The sequence below is a fragment of the Erinaceus europaeus genome, chromosome 1 (genome assembly GCF_950295315.1).
Source record: "Erinaceus europaeus chromosome 1, mEriEur2.1, whole genome shotgun sequence".
NCBI lineage: Eukaryota > Metazoa > Chordata > Mammalia > Eulipotyphla > Erinaceidae > Erinaceus > Erinaceus europaeus.
Window position 1 is genome coordinate 86,373,691 of NC_080162.1, and position 12,493 is coordinate 86,386,183.

The 12,493-nt window shown below is 40.0% G+C and overlaps 1 protein-coding gene across 11 annotated transcripts in view; it reads right to left on the reverse strand.

Moving 5' to 3' along the window:
- PTPRT (protein tyrosine phosphatase receptor type T) overlaps positions 1–12,493 on the reverse strand; it is a 1,549,072-nt gene that overhangs the window by 547,737 nt on the left and 988,842 nt on the right. The gene's annotated exons all lie outside the window — the stretch shown is intronic.

Consider the following 12,493-nt stretch of genomic DNA (forward strand, 5'->3'; position numbering starts at 1 on the left):
TTAGTTTATTTTAGTGAGAAGGAGTAACTACAGAGGGAAAGACACCAAGAGAGAGACAGAAAGATACCAGAACATTGCTCAGTTCTGGCTTATGGTGGTGCTGGGGATTGAATTTGGGACTTTGGAGCCTCATGCTTAAAAGGCTTTTGCATAACCATTATGCTATCTCCCCAGCCCTTCTAGCTGTCTCTATCCAACAAATAAAGATAATACCAAATAAATAAATAGAAATAGAGACTGCAAGGTGACCAGTCTTTCAGACCTAAGTTAGCAAGTAGGATTTCACGTGATATGTGACACCTGTATATGTGACTTGTATAGGTTAGGGTATAAAACTTTGAAAAACATCAAGGAAAATATAAATAGATATAGAGAGATACATTTTAAACATGTCGATTATCCCTCCACACTCATGTTTTTCTATGCAATCTAATAAAAACTTTATCCTGGATTGCTACTGAATTGAAAAAATAGGTTCTAAAATTAAAACAAAAAAATAAAACAACAACAAAAAAAGGCGAAGCAGAGCCAAGATTCTTTTGGAGACAGATAAGAGGGAGGAATCTGCTCTGTTCAAGAATAGGGTTACATGGCATGTGATAACTATAACTTTTTGTGCTCGTGGTATAGAGTGCCCAGTGGAATAGAAAGCTTGAACCAAAGCATATAGGGTTCAGTGTGGTGGAGGAAAATCCGCTGCCCTCTCCTGAAATCAGTGGAAAAATAATCTCTAGCCCACAAATTTGAATTCCAGACTTCCAAGACTTCTAACTCAGGGCTCCAAAATTCTTAACGACAGATGAAAAACAGAATTCACCCTTTACTGAGTCCCAAACATAGAACTGCCCTGACCTAAACAGAAACAAAAGAGCCAATTACTTAAAGGCAGCAAATCCAAGCTGCAGTGTCCTATCCAGGTGTAATTACAACAGTGGGAACAAGGTAAAAAAAATTGAGATGAAAAGAGAACAACTTATGATGTTTAAAGAGACACCCTGGCAGCTTAAACACTGCCTCTGGGCACAGCTGACTGATGAATCAGGGAGCAAGAAAAAGGGCTCCACTCTAGCCACATGGTTGTGTGTATAAGAGGCCTCTACAAGGTCCGCGGTTGCAGGTTGCACACTGAATCAAAACACAGTCCTGCCCTCTCCACGCGAGGGGCATGAAGGAGCACCCATGCCGTGGCAACTGTACAGCTGGCTTTTCATTCCCTGCTCTCCTTTCTCCTAAGCACAGAATTAAACTTTACCTCGAGATTTGTGTTTTTTTTTCTTTTAATCCAAACACTTCCTTTAACAAACAAAAGTTCTGGAGACAAATTATGGCAGAAGGTCATGAGAAATAGCCTGTTAAAATAACAAGGAGTTTTCCCCCATGATAATCCAATGACATGAATATGAAGTGACCTAGAGTTCCAGTGGGACAGGAGAAACAGATATAACTTGATGTCACTGATATCTCCTATGATTAAACTACCAAAGAAAGAATGATGTTGAGAATGCAAGGAAGAGTAAAGGTACAACCCTAAGAGAGAAGGCTTCACTCACATGTATGTTAGTAAATATGTATTTTACAGGCTAGTGTACAACTATATAAATGCACAAACATGCAAGCTTATACACATAGTCACACACCAAGATAAACACACTTATCCACATGTGGCCACAGCAGGAATATTTTCAATGCAGCAACTGCTATTATTTTCCTACAGCTGTACTGAATGATTAATGTTTCTTGTGAAAGCCTGCTTATTGCTGGGAGAACATGATTTGCTATTCTTTAGGTAACGAGTGGTATGCATCTGTTGATTCCTACTGTCAGGTTGCCTGACTCCATCACAGATAGCTGTGTTGGGACTGGAGGAAAAAAAAAAAAAAAGGGAGAGAGAGAGACAACGCCCAAGGCAAATACATAGGCATCCTGACATTGCACAAGTGGATGACAGGCAGCTCTAATGGCTCCACTCACATAAATGCAACTTACTCACTTCAGAATACAACTTCCTTTCCATCCAGACTCTGAGTGCCAGAAATCATTCTTTTCAACCCAGAGTCATTTCTATTGAAACACCTGTCAGCCAGTCTGTGAGCCCAGCAGAGCTGTGTATGGCATCTGCCCAGGGATGCCTGCTTTTTTTTTTTTTTTTTTCAAGTCTCTGGAAGAGAAACATCCTATGGAAGTTGAGTGATGGGCTAAGGATTAGGAAAAATGGCTCCCAGACATTCCAGGGCCCTGCTTTTTAAGAATTAAGGAGGAAAGTAGCTTTGCTTCCCCAGAGCTCTGCCCCACAAGGGAAAGACAGAAAAAGGCTAGGAGTATGGATTGACCTGTCAACGCCTATGTTCAGTGGGGAAGCAATTACAGAAGCCACATCTTCCACCTTCTGCACCCCATAATGACCCTGGGTCCATACTCCCAGAGGTTTAAAGAATGGGAAAGCTATCTGGGGAGGGGATATGATATGGAGTTCTGGTGGTAGGAATTATATCCCTCTTATTTTATGGTATTCTGGGTGTTTCCATTTTATAAATAAATAAAAAATAACTTGATAGTAATAGTGTCTCCTCCACCAAAAAATTGTAATAAAAATTAAAGTACTAAATGTAGAATGTTCTTTAAAAATAAAAATAAAAAGAATTAGGAAAGGCCTCTGGGCAAATCTATTAAGTTTTGTATGTGCATTTATCTTTTCTGATTTTACAATGAAGGTACATTGTAAAATTACTATACAAGAAAGGAGAAAGTATTTGTAACAAAAGGTCTGTGATAGGATCTACCATCAGTGTTTTAAGATGTTATTAGTAAAATGCAAAGGGGTATTGACAGATTGATATGGCCCTATGTGTTTTCAATTACTTCACAAACTGCTCAGCAACCTTTAAGAATAAATTCAACACTCCCTGCAGTTGAGCCTTAAAATATACTTCCCTCCATGGGAATAATTTGTCTATAGTATAGCATCTGAGAGTTGGGTTCTAGTAAAGAGAAAGAACACAGAGTAAGACAAGCATTAGGGCTATATTTACTTACTGGATTTGGTGTTTTTTTTTTTTTTCTAGATTAGTATGTCAGGGTGAGCTGATTGGATTCACTTCATTCATTTCTTCTTCCCCTCCCTAAATGTGAATTAGAATATCCCAAGGAAAGTTAAAAGCAACACAATGATAAAACCATCTTTCTCCAAGGTTCTGACTGCAGTAATGAGGTCCAGATAGCCATCCATCTGTCCATACAAACATGCCCACACTGATTTATTTATCTATATTTTGGGGAAACTATCGATTTATGACTCTAATCTTGAGTTGCATCTGAGAACCACTAGATTACTTTGGCAAAAATTCCATCATTACCCTTGTTAAGATAAACTACAAATCCACAAATATACCCAGAGATATTCACTGAGCACATACTGGATGCAAACTCCTCTTTTTTTGCACCTGAGGACACACTGAAAAGCATAAGCAAATATGACCTGAAGAGTTCAGAACTAAAGATAGTCACGCAAGAGAATCAAGGAAGGAGCCATATTTCAGCTTAAATGTTAACTTCATCTGTAGACAGAATTTACTGTTTCTCAGCACAGCTGTTTTTGCTTTATTCAGACTTTTAGTGGATTAGATGAAAATCACTTCACTGAAATTTCACTAACTTAAAAATTAATCTCATTTGGGGGTCAAGCAGTGGCGCACCAGGTTAAGTGCACATAAAAGGAAGTGTTAAGGACCCATGCAAGGACCCTTGTGGGAGCCCCTGGCTCCCCACCTGTGGGGGGTTTGAATCACAAGTGGTGAAGCAGGTCTGCAGGTCACTCTTTGTCTCTCTCCATCACTCCCTCCCCTCTCAATTTCTCTCTGTCCTATCCAATAATAAAAAAAAAAAGTGGAAAAGATGGCCACCAGGAGTAATGAATTCAAGTACCAAGCCCTAGTGATAACTCTGGAGGATGTATATGTATATGCATATGTATACATACATACATACATATATATATATAATCTAATTCAAATATTTGATCACAGAGACATACAGAAAAATATTTATCCTCTTATTTGGTACCATGATTCAGGTAAATAGACACTTAAAATGAGCATCACATCAACTGCATGTCTGCAGGTATCTTTCTCCCCTCCTCTCTGTCTTCCACCTTTTATCTCAATTTCTCTCTGTCCTATCCAACAACAAAAGCAGCAGCAGCAATAACAATTGAGAAAGAAGAAAGAAAGAATGAAAGAAAGAAGGAAGGAAGGAAAGAGAGAGAAAGAAAGAAAGAAAGACAGGAAGGAAGGAAGGAAGGAAGGAAGGAAGGAAGGAAGGAAGGAAGGAAGGAAGGAAGGGAGGGAGGGAGAAAGAAAGATAGAAAGAGAAAAAGAGAGAAAGAAGGGCCGGGTGGTGACGTACTTCCTTGAGTGGACATGTTACAATGTGTAAGGACCTGGGTTCAAGCCCCCAGTCTCCACCTGCAGGGGACAAGCTTTGCAAGTGATAAAGTACTGTTGCAGGTGTCTCTCTGTCTCTCTGTCTCTCTCCCTCTCTGTCTCCCCCTAACCTCTAGATTTCTGGCTGTCTCTATCCAATAAATAAATAAAGATAATTTTAAAAAAGAAAGAAAGAGAAAAGATGAACCTGGTTGGGTGTATATGTTAAATTATGCAAGGGTCCAGGTTCAAGCCCCCAGTCCCCATCTGCAAGAGGGAAACTTCATGAGTGGTGAAAGAGTGCTGCAGGTCTCTCTCTCTCTCTCTCTGTCAGTCCTCTCAATTTCTCTCTTTCTCTATACTAAATTTAAAAAGAATTAATAAACACTGAACAAAGAAGAAACAAAAGAACTTTCTGGCTCAAGTTATATCCAATAGCTATATGTCTTATGAAAATTGTGTATCCTATTTATTATAGGTCCAGTATGAATAATGGGCCAGACTCATGGATAAATCTAGGTTAGTGGACCTTGAGTAGCCATTGAGACAAACCAATGAATAGAAGGAAATTATGCCTGGATAGCTGCCTACAAAGATACCCACTGTTTCTATGAGGGTTCACTGAGCATGTGCCCATCCACATAGCCAGACAAAGCATGCCTGCTCCAGTCCCCACTCCAGTCCCAGGAAGAATACCCCTCTCTCCAATCTGGAGAACTCTCAGAAGGCTAGAAATGGACCTACCCTACAACCTGGCAATTCCTCTCCTGGGGATATATCCTAAGGAATTAACACACCCATTCAAAAAGATCTGTATATACCTATGTTCATAGTAGCACAATTTGTAATAGCCAAATCCTGGAGGTAAACTAGGTGTCCAACAATAGATGAGTGGCTAAGAAATCTGTGGTATATATACACTACGGAATACGACTAAGCTATTAATAATGATGAATTCACCTTCTTCACCTCCTCTTGGATAGATCTTGAAGGGATCATGTTAAGTGAGATATATTAGAAAGAGAAGCATGGATATGTGGTGATCTCACTCATGGACAGAAGTTCAGAAATAAGAACAGAAAGGGAAACATGAAATAGAACTTGGACTGGTTTGGGTGTATTGCACCAAAGTAAAGGAATGGGAGGTGGGAGGGACTTAGGTCCTGGTGCATGACAGTGGAGGAGGAGGACCTAGGCTAGGAGTGAAAGTGTTTAGCAGAAAACTGAGAAATTTTAGAGACATGCCAACAACTGTATTTACTGTAAGCCATTAATTACCTAAGATTTTTTTTTAAAGGAAAAAAAATATTAAAAAAAGAACCCACCCCCCAGTCTCTTTGCCCAACCTTTTCAGAATATGCTTTGATGGTATCTCAATTTGGGGGGCCTGGACTTTTTGAATAGATCAAGTACAGCTATTTCTTTTTAGTTTTTTATTTTTTATTTAAGAAAGGATTAATTAACAAAACCATAGGGTAGGAGGGGTACAATTCCACACAATTCCCACCACCCAATCTCCATTTCCCCTCCCCTCCCCTGATAGCTTTCCCATTCTCTATCCCTCTGGGAGCATGGACCCAGGGTCATTGTGGGTTGCAGAAGGTAGAAGGTCTGGCTTCTGTAAGTACAGCTATTTCTATGCTGGAGGAATGTTGACAGACCTATGGACCATCTTACCACTGTAACGGTGTTCCTACGTAGGAAAGCTGCCTTATTTCATTGATAGGGAGTCTGTATTTTATTTAACTCTGAATGCCAGGCACCTAGAATAGCTTGCAAGGTAAATGTCAATCAACACTAGCATAATCAAGACACCCATTCCTGCCTCATTAAGGTCCTCTCATTCTCTTTAAGATTCTCAGATTTATACACTGTAATTAGAAACTTGGTGATTTTGACTGCTAAACAGAAAGGCTTACTGGGATGCTTCACATGTTTGAATTTTAAATATTTTCACACTTCGTTAACCCAGTTGCTCACGTAGCATCTTCTGGCCCAATTCCCTCACACTGCATGATTTTTATTTTTGGACAGAGACAAGAACAATTAATTGAATTGAAACACATATTGATTACTGTTTTTCATGAACTCTGAAGAGATTGTCTCTCAGTAATTTTACTGAAGAGATCTTAGACAACTGTTTGGCTGGACTCCCTGCCCTCCCAGTGCGCGCGTGCGTGCACGCGCGCACACACACACACACACACACACACACACACACACACACACACACACACACACATGACCTCATTTGGGGCATTTGGGCTATAGGAGGCTCTCTACAGTTATAATAGCTTGTGATTTTAATGAGTTTTGTTGCTCAAAAGGGTCAGAACAGAAGAGTCCACATCAATCTTCTTAACACAGCTGAGATAGGATAACTCAGATAGCAGGACTTAGAAAGAATCTATGTGAGTGGTGATGGTCTGCTGCCAACATTTCTGGTGAAAAGACTCCCTTTGGAGCTCATGGGAACCTCAGTTTGTTCAATGACCAAATCATCTATGTATCTGAGACCACAATACTTTTCTCTAGCAGAACTTTGCAGATTCTGATTGTGATATTTTGAAAATATCTTTCAGATCAGTGCTTCTCATACTTTAATGTACACATGAACCACCTGGAGATCTTATTAGAACATAGATTGATTTAGTGGGCTCTGGCTTATTCCCAGGGCATGTTGATCTGCTGACTTGTTGACACAGGGCCTGTGATGTTACCTATTTCTGTACCCTGCCTGTCAATCTGTCAGGAAAGCAATCACAGAAGTTCATTCTCCCACACAGGTACAGATTCTGAGGGTCTGAAGCTGTAATCTAATTAATTCACTTTCTGCCACAACAAAGGTGGAATTCAATTGACTCTGTAACATTCTACATCCAGACAAGGAGAGATATTATAGCAAATGGAAAATGAGGTCCTTTCTCAACTTAGACTCCCATCCTTGAGAGAAGATCAGGGTCTAACAGCCCTGAGCTCCAGGGAGCTCATCAAAATAAGAACTCACTCAAAGGAAAGTGTGAAAGGGCAAGCTATAGTAAAGAGGCAGATGTGACCCTAAGTCCTCTAACCAGTTTCAAGATCTTCTAGTAAGAAGCTGAGCCCTCATGACAATTGAATACATGGTGGAAACATCATTGTCTTCTGACATATTATTCCAGATGTTTCCAAGATATTTGTGGACCTACAGCTCATTAGCTGCAGTACAGCCAGGTGGTCTTTTTAAAAGAATATTAAATCTGGTCATAAAGGAGGGGAAGAGAGGCTAGAGTGCATGCTTTGCATCAGTGAGGCAATTACATCTTTTAGAAACATACAAATTTGATTCCTTAATTCTGCTAATAATCTTCTTAAGGAGAGAAAGCTCACTTGGGAGGGCAGCTGCTTTGTCATGCATTTGACCTGGGCTTAAGGCCCCTTACACCACAGGGAGTACTGTGGTACTGTCTCAGAAACTTGGACCAGAGTGGTAAAGTCTTGGCAATGAAAAAGAAAATCTTTTTAAGACTTTCCATACCTCTCAGAATTAAAATAAATTCAAGAAGCCCTGCATAGTCTGGTCCTTCCCATGCACTTCTCCACATGGCCTCCTCATTGTCCTTCCCACTCAAGAACCTTCAGTAGGTCTCCCATCCAATTTGCCAAACTTGCCAAAGCCATTCCCTCTCCAGGCCCTTTGCACCAGCTTTTTTTTTTTTTTTTTTTTTTTTGCCTCCAGGGTTATTGCTGGGGCTCAGTGCCTGCACCGTGAATCCACTGCTCCTGGAGGGCATTTTGTCTCCCTTTTATTGCCCTTGTTGTTGTAGCCTTGTTGTGGTTATAATTGTTATTGTTGATGCCATTCATTGTTGGATAGGACAGAGAGAAATGGAGAAAAGAGGGGAAGACAGAGATGGGGAGAGAAAGACAGACACCTGCAGACCAGCTTCACTGCCTGTGAAGTGACTCCTCTGCAGGTGGGGAGCCGGGGGCTCAAACCATGATCCTTATGCAGGCCATTGAGCTGTGCACCAAGTGTGCTTAACCCATTACGCTACTGTGGGACCCCTTTGTTTGTTTGTCTGTTTTAAGTGTCAAAACTGCTTTGCCTCTGAAGACTCCTGCTCAAGCAAAGAAGAAACAGCAAGTGGGACATCTCCGGTATGAAGCATTGCCTTTGATTTTGTAGGTTTGACAAGGCTTTATTATTGATACTTACCTAGTTGAAGTCTGGAATTCCACAGTCTGACACTAACATTGAAACAAACCAACAAAAAACAGAAGCCCCGAAAGAGTGTAGGTACTTTAAAAACCCCACTCAGGTTTGGGGCATCAGAACAATCCAAACTCAAGATTTAGAAGGTGATTTGGATTTATGAAAAAGGGAATTAATTCATAGCATACTATTTGAGTCTCCTTTGCTTAGTGATACTTACATAGCCATACCCTTTTCCCACCCTTTATTTTGATTTTTGATTTGGCTAAATCTAAGGTCTTCTACATAATAAGGTACTAATAATTCTAGACTTCTTTTCCACTTGTATTTTTCTTTGTCATAAAATATACTTTGGTCAGAAGAGAGCGTTTTGTAATTTATGGATTTCTCTCTAGAAATTACAACCAGAACCTAATTTTGAAAATCAAATTGGTTTCAACTAATTAAATTTGGAAATTGCCTCATAAACACATACTACTTTGTTATAAATGTCTCTAAAAAACAAACTATCCTTCTTAGTGGATAGGGAAGGACTAGGCTGAGTCCAGCATGAGGGGGAACTCCCTCATCAATTGCTAATGAATCCTCTCCCTCATCAAGTGCTGAAACTTACTAAAGAGAAGTAAGTATATTCTAGAGCAGTGCTTATCAAACTTCAATGCCTATGTGGATTACCCAGGAGCCTTACTAAAATAGAAGCTCTGGTTCAACCTGCTGAGGTTTGGATAAAGATGATAGCAATGTTGCTGGTCAGTGGACAACAATCAATAAAAGACAAAACCTCTGCACTTGAATCCAGGACACAGAAATTTGTAACATCTTCACAATGTCACTTTGATCTTTCAGTTCATTTCCCTGAGTCTCAATTTCTCAATTTTTCTCCTTTTCTTAGTGCCTGCACAACTCCACTGCTCTAGGTGGGTATTCCTTCCTTCCTTCCTTCCTTCCTTCCTTCCTTCCTTCCTTCCTTCCTTCCTTTCTTTCTTTTCTTTGCTTTAGATAGAGAGTGAGAAACAGAGAAATAAGAAGGGAGTGAGAAACAGAGAGATGGACAGACAACACAACACCAATCTACCACTTGTGAATTGCTGCCCCCAAGCCCCTAAAAGGGTTCTCATGTGACCTAGGATGTTATTCATGATATTGTGTGTGATCTACTAGGTGATGCACTCTGGCCCCAATTTCATTAAAAAAAAATTATTTATTATATATATGTATATTATTTATTTATTTTCCCTTTTTGTTGCCCTTGTTTTATTATTGTTGTTGAAGTTATTATTGTTGTTATTGATGTTGTCATTGTTAGATAGGACAGAGAAAAATGTAAAGAAGAGGGGAAGACAGAGGGGGAGAGAAAGAGAGACACCTGCAGACCTGCTTCTCAGCCTGTGAAGCAACTCCCCTGCAGGTGGGGAGTCGGTGCTCAAACCAGGATCCTTATGCTGGTCCTTGTGCTTTGTGCCACATGCACTTAATCCGGTGTGCTACTGCCCGACTTCCAAATATTTACTTATTTATTTACTCCCTTTTGTTGCCCTCATTGTTTTATTATTATTGTTGTTGTTGTTATTGATGTCATTGTTGTTGAATAGGCAAGAGAGACACCACCTGTAAAGCAACTACTCTGCAGGTGAGGACTGGGGCGCTCAATCTGGCATCCTTAAGCCAGTCCTTGTGTTTGCGCCACCTGGGCTTAACCAGCACTGCACTACCCCCCCGACTCCCCAATTTCTTTATTTTTATGTAACAATAATATGAACTAATATGTACTAATAATATGAACTAGCATTCACTAATTGTATTCAGAAATGTTGAACACAGTGCTAAATATACATGTACATTTATAAATAAATATAAATGAGAGGTTAATGTACCCACAGTTACAAAGCAACCAGTCGATAGAGCTGGGATTTAGAACAAGACTGTCTGATCTCCAAAGTCAACATTTGGTCTTATTATTTATATTCACATAACCAAGATCCAAACCTATGACTTCTTAACACCCTTCACTGTATCCTCCAAGAGTGCTGGTGTACTCACAAGTAAGCCCAACCACAATAATAACCTTCTAGCTGTTGTTCTCTGTAACCACATCCTAAAAAGCAATCAAGAAGCTACTTGAAAGTTTCTCACCATAGCTTTTTCCAATATAATCGCTTATGGAAATTTTAATATCACGGGCATCTTGTTTTTGAAAATCCACAGAAGCCAGAGATAACACAGAAATAAGGAGTAGGGTGCATTCCCCCAATTTAATGGCTACCTTTACAACCAGGGTTTCAGAGTGAAGCATAGAATAACGTTTCAACTTTAGGAAGTTATTGCTCAGACAGGCTATACAGATCACAGTAGGATTCGCACCCAGGTTCTCTGTCCATGTTTTTCCCCCTTCTTATCATAAAGTATCAGTCAATGCCTTCCCAGGTCAATGAATTATCTCAGTAGAGCAAGAAGTATACTGCTTCTAAGAAAGAAGTCTCTGCAGAGCCATTAACTGACTACCTGCAATACGCACTAGGCAAAAGGTTTTCAAGTGTAGTTACAAGGGTTGAGGGTTGTTCTTGATAAAATTCTCATCAATCCAAGGCCAAATTAGAAAAAGAAAAAAATAAATAAATAAGGAGATTGTCATGAGTTATCCATGAAGCTAAATTTATTCAGTTGAAGGATTTCCTTTTATTCTAACATTATGTCCTTTCTAGAGTTCTGAAGTGCTATCTTCTGTGAAATGTTAATAAATATGGCAAAGCACTCTATATCAGTACCCTAAACCTTTTCAAATGTTACTGCCTTGTGAATTTTCAAAGTCTTGAACATCTGGCATAGACAGCCTTTTGCATAACAGTGTTGAGAAACTTACTTTTCTAACTTAGGGATTTATCCTTTTACTTTACAAAGAACAGGCCAGTATAAAACACAATTCTATGGTGTGTGTGTGTGTGTGTGTGTGTGTGTGTGTGTGTGTGTGTGTGTGTGTTTGCATGTACGGTATGCATTTGTGTATTTCTGTCCTCCGTTTTACAAAGAATGACATATAGATTTGCAACAATGGGGTTTTGTTTCAGTTAGGTTTTTCTTCCACCTCTTCCATGATACGATTTTGAACAAGTCCAGGGAAGTTGTTTGGCATTGGTTACCCTCTCCCTCAAGAAGAGGCTGTGGAAGGAAGCTTTCCCAGCCATTTGGCCCAGGATGGTTCATAAATGGTTGCATGTCAGCTATTCCCTTCCACGTGCTGACCCTGAGAACTGTGAAAGTTCCCTGTAATTTCTGAAAAAAAGACTTTAGATAGTTCTTCTGAGGAAGGCTAGGCTTAGTTAAAAAACAATTTCTGAAGCACCTTGTATATACTGCATAGTTTTTCCCTTCCAGGGAGTTTTGTGGTTCATCCAGGTCTTTCTAGAAAGCTTCTGTGTCCATCAGATTAACCTTGAATATTTCTTCCACATCAAATACTCTTTGAGATTCCTTCTCAGAGCACATCTTCCCTATGCTCTAGATATTCTTCCCTGAGTCTACTCTCTACAGGTTGTGTGTGAACACTTAGGGGTTCATGTCCCTCCTGAACATGCTATATGTTTTATCTGGAGATGCTTAAGACTTTTCTGTCCTGAAATCCCTAAATGAGCCCTGAGACAATAATTACCACCTTTATTTATCAGATGAAAAAAAACTCGAGTTTGGAGAGAAGAAGAACCAGCCAAAGATCACTTGAGACTGTGTTGTATGCTTTACATTGGGTAGTTCTCCCCCGCCAAGAGAATTGGATCAGTCCAGTTAGTTTTCGCGGGCCCGCTTGGCCCCGCCCCTAAGAACCCCGCCAGAGTTCCAGGGTTCCTGAGTGCCAGAGTTTTAGAGTTACAGGGTTGGAGAGGGTTCC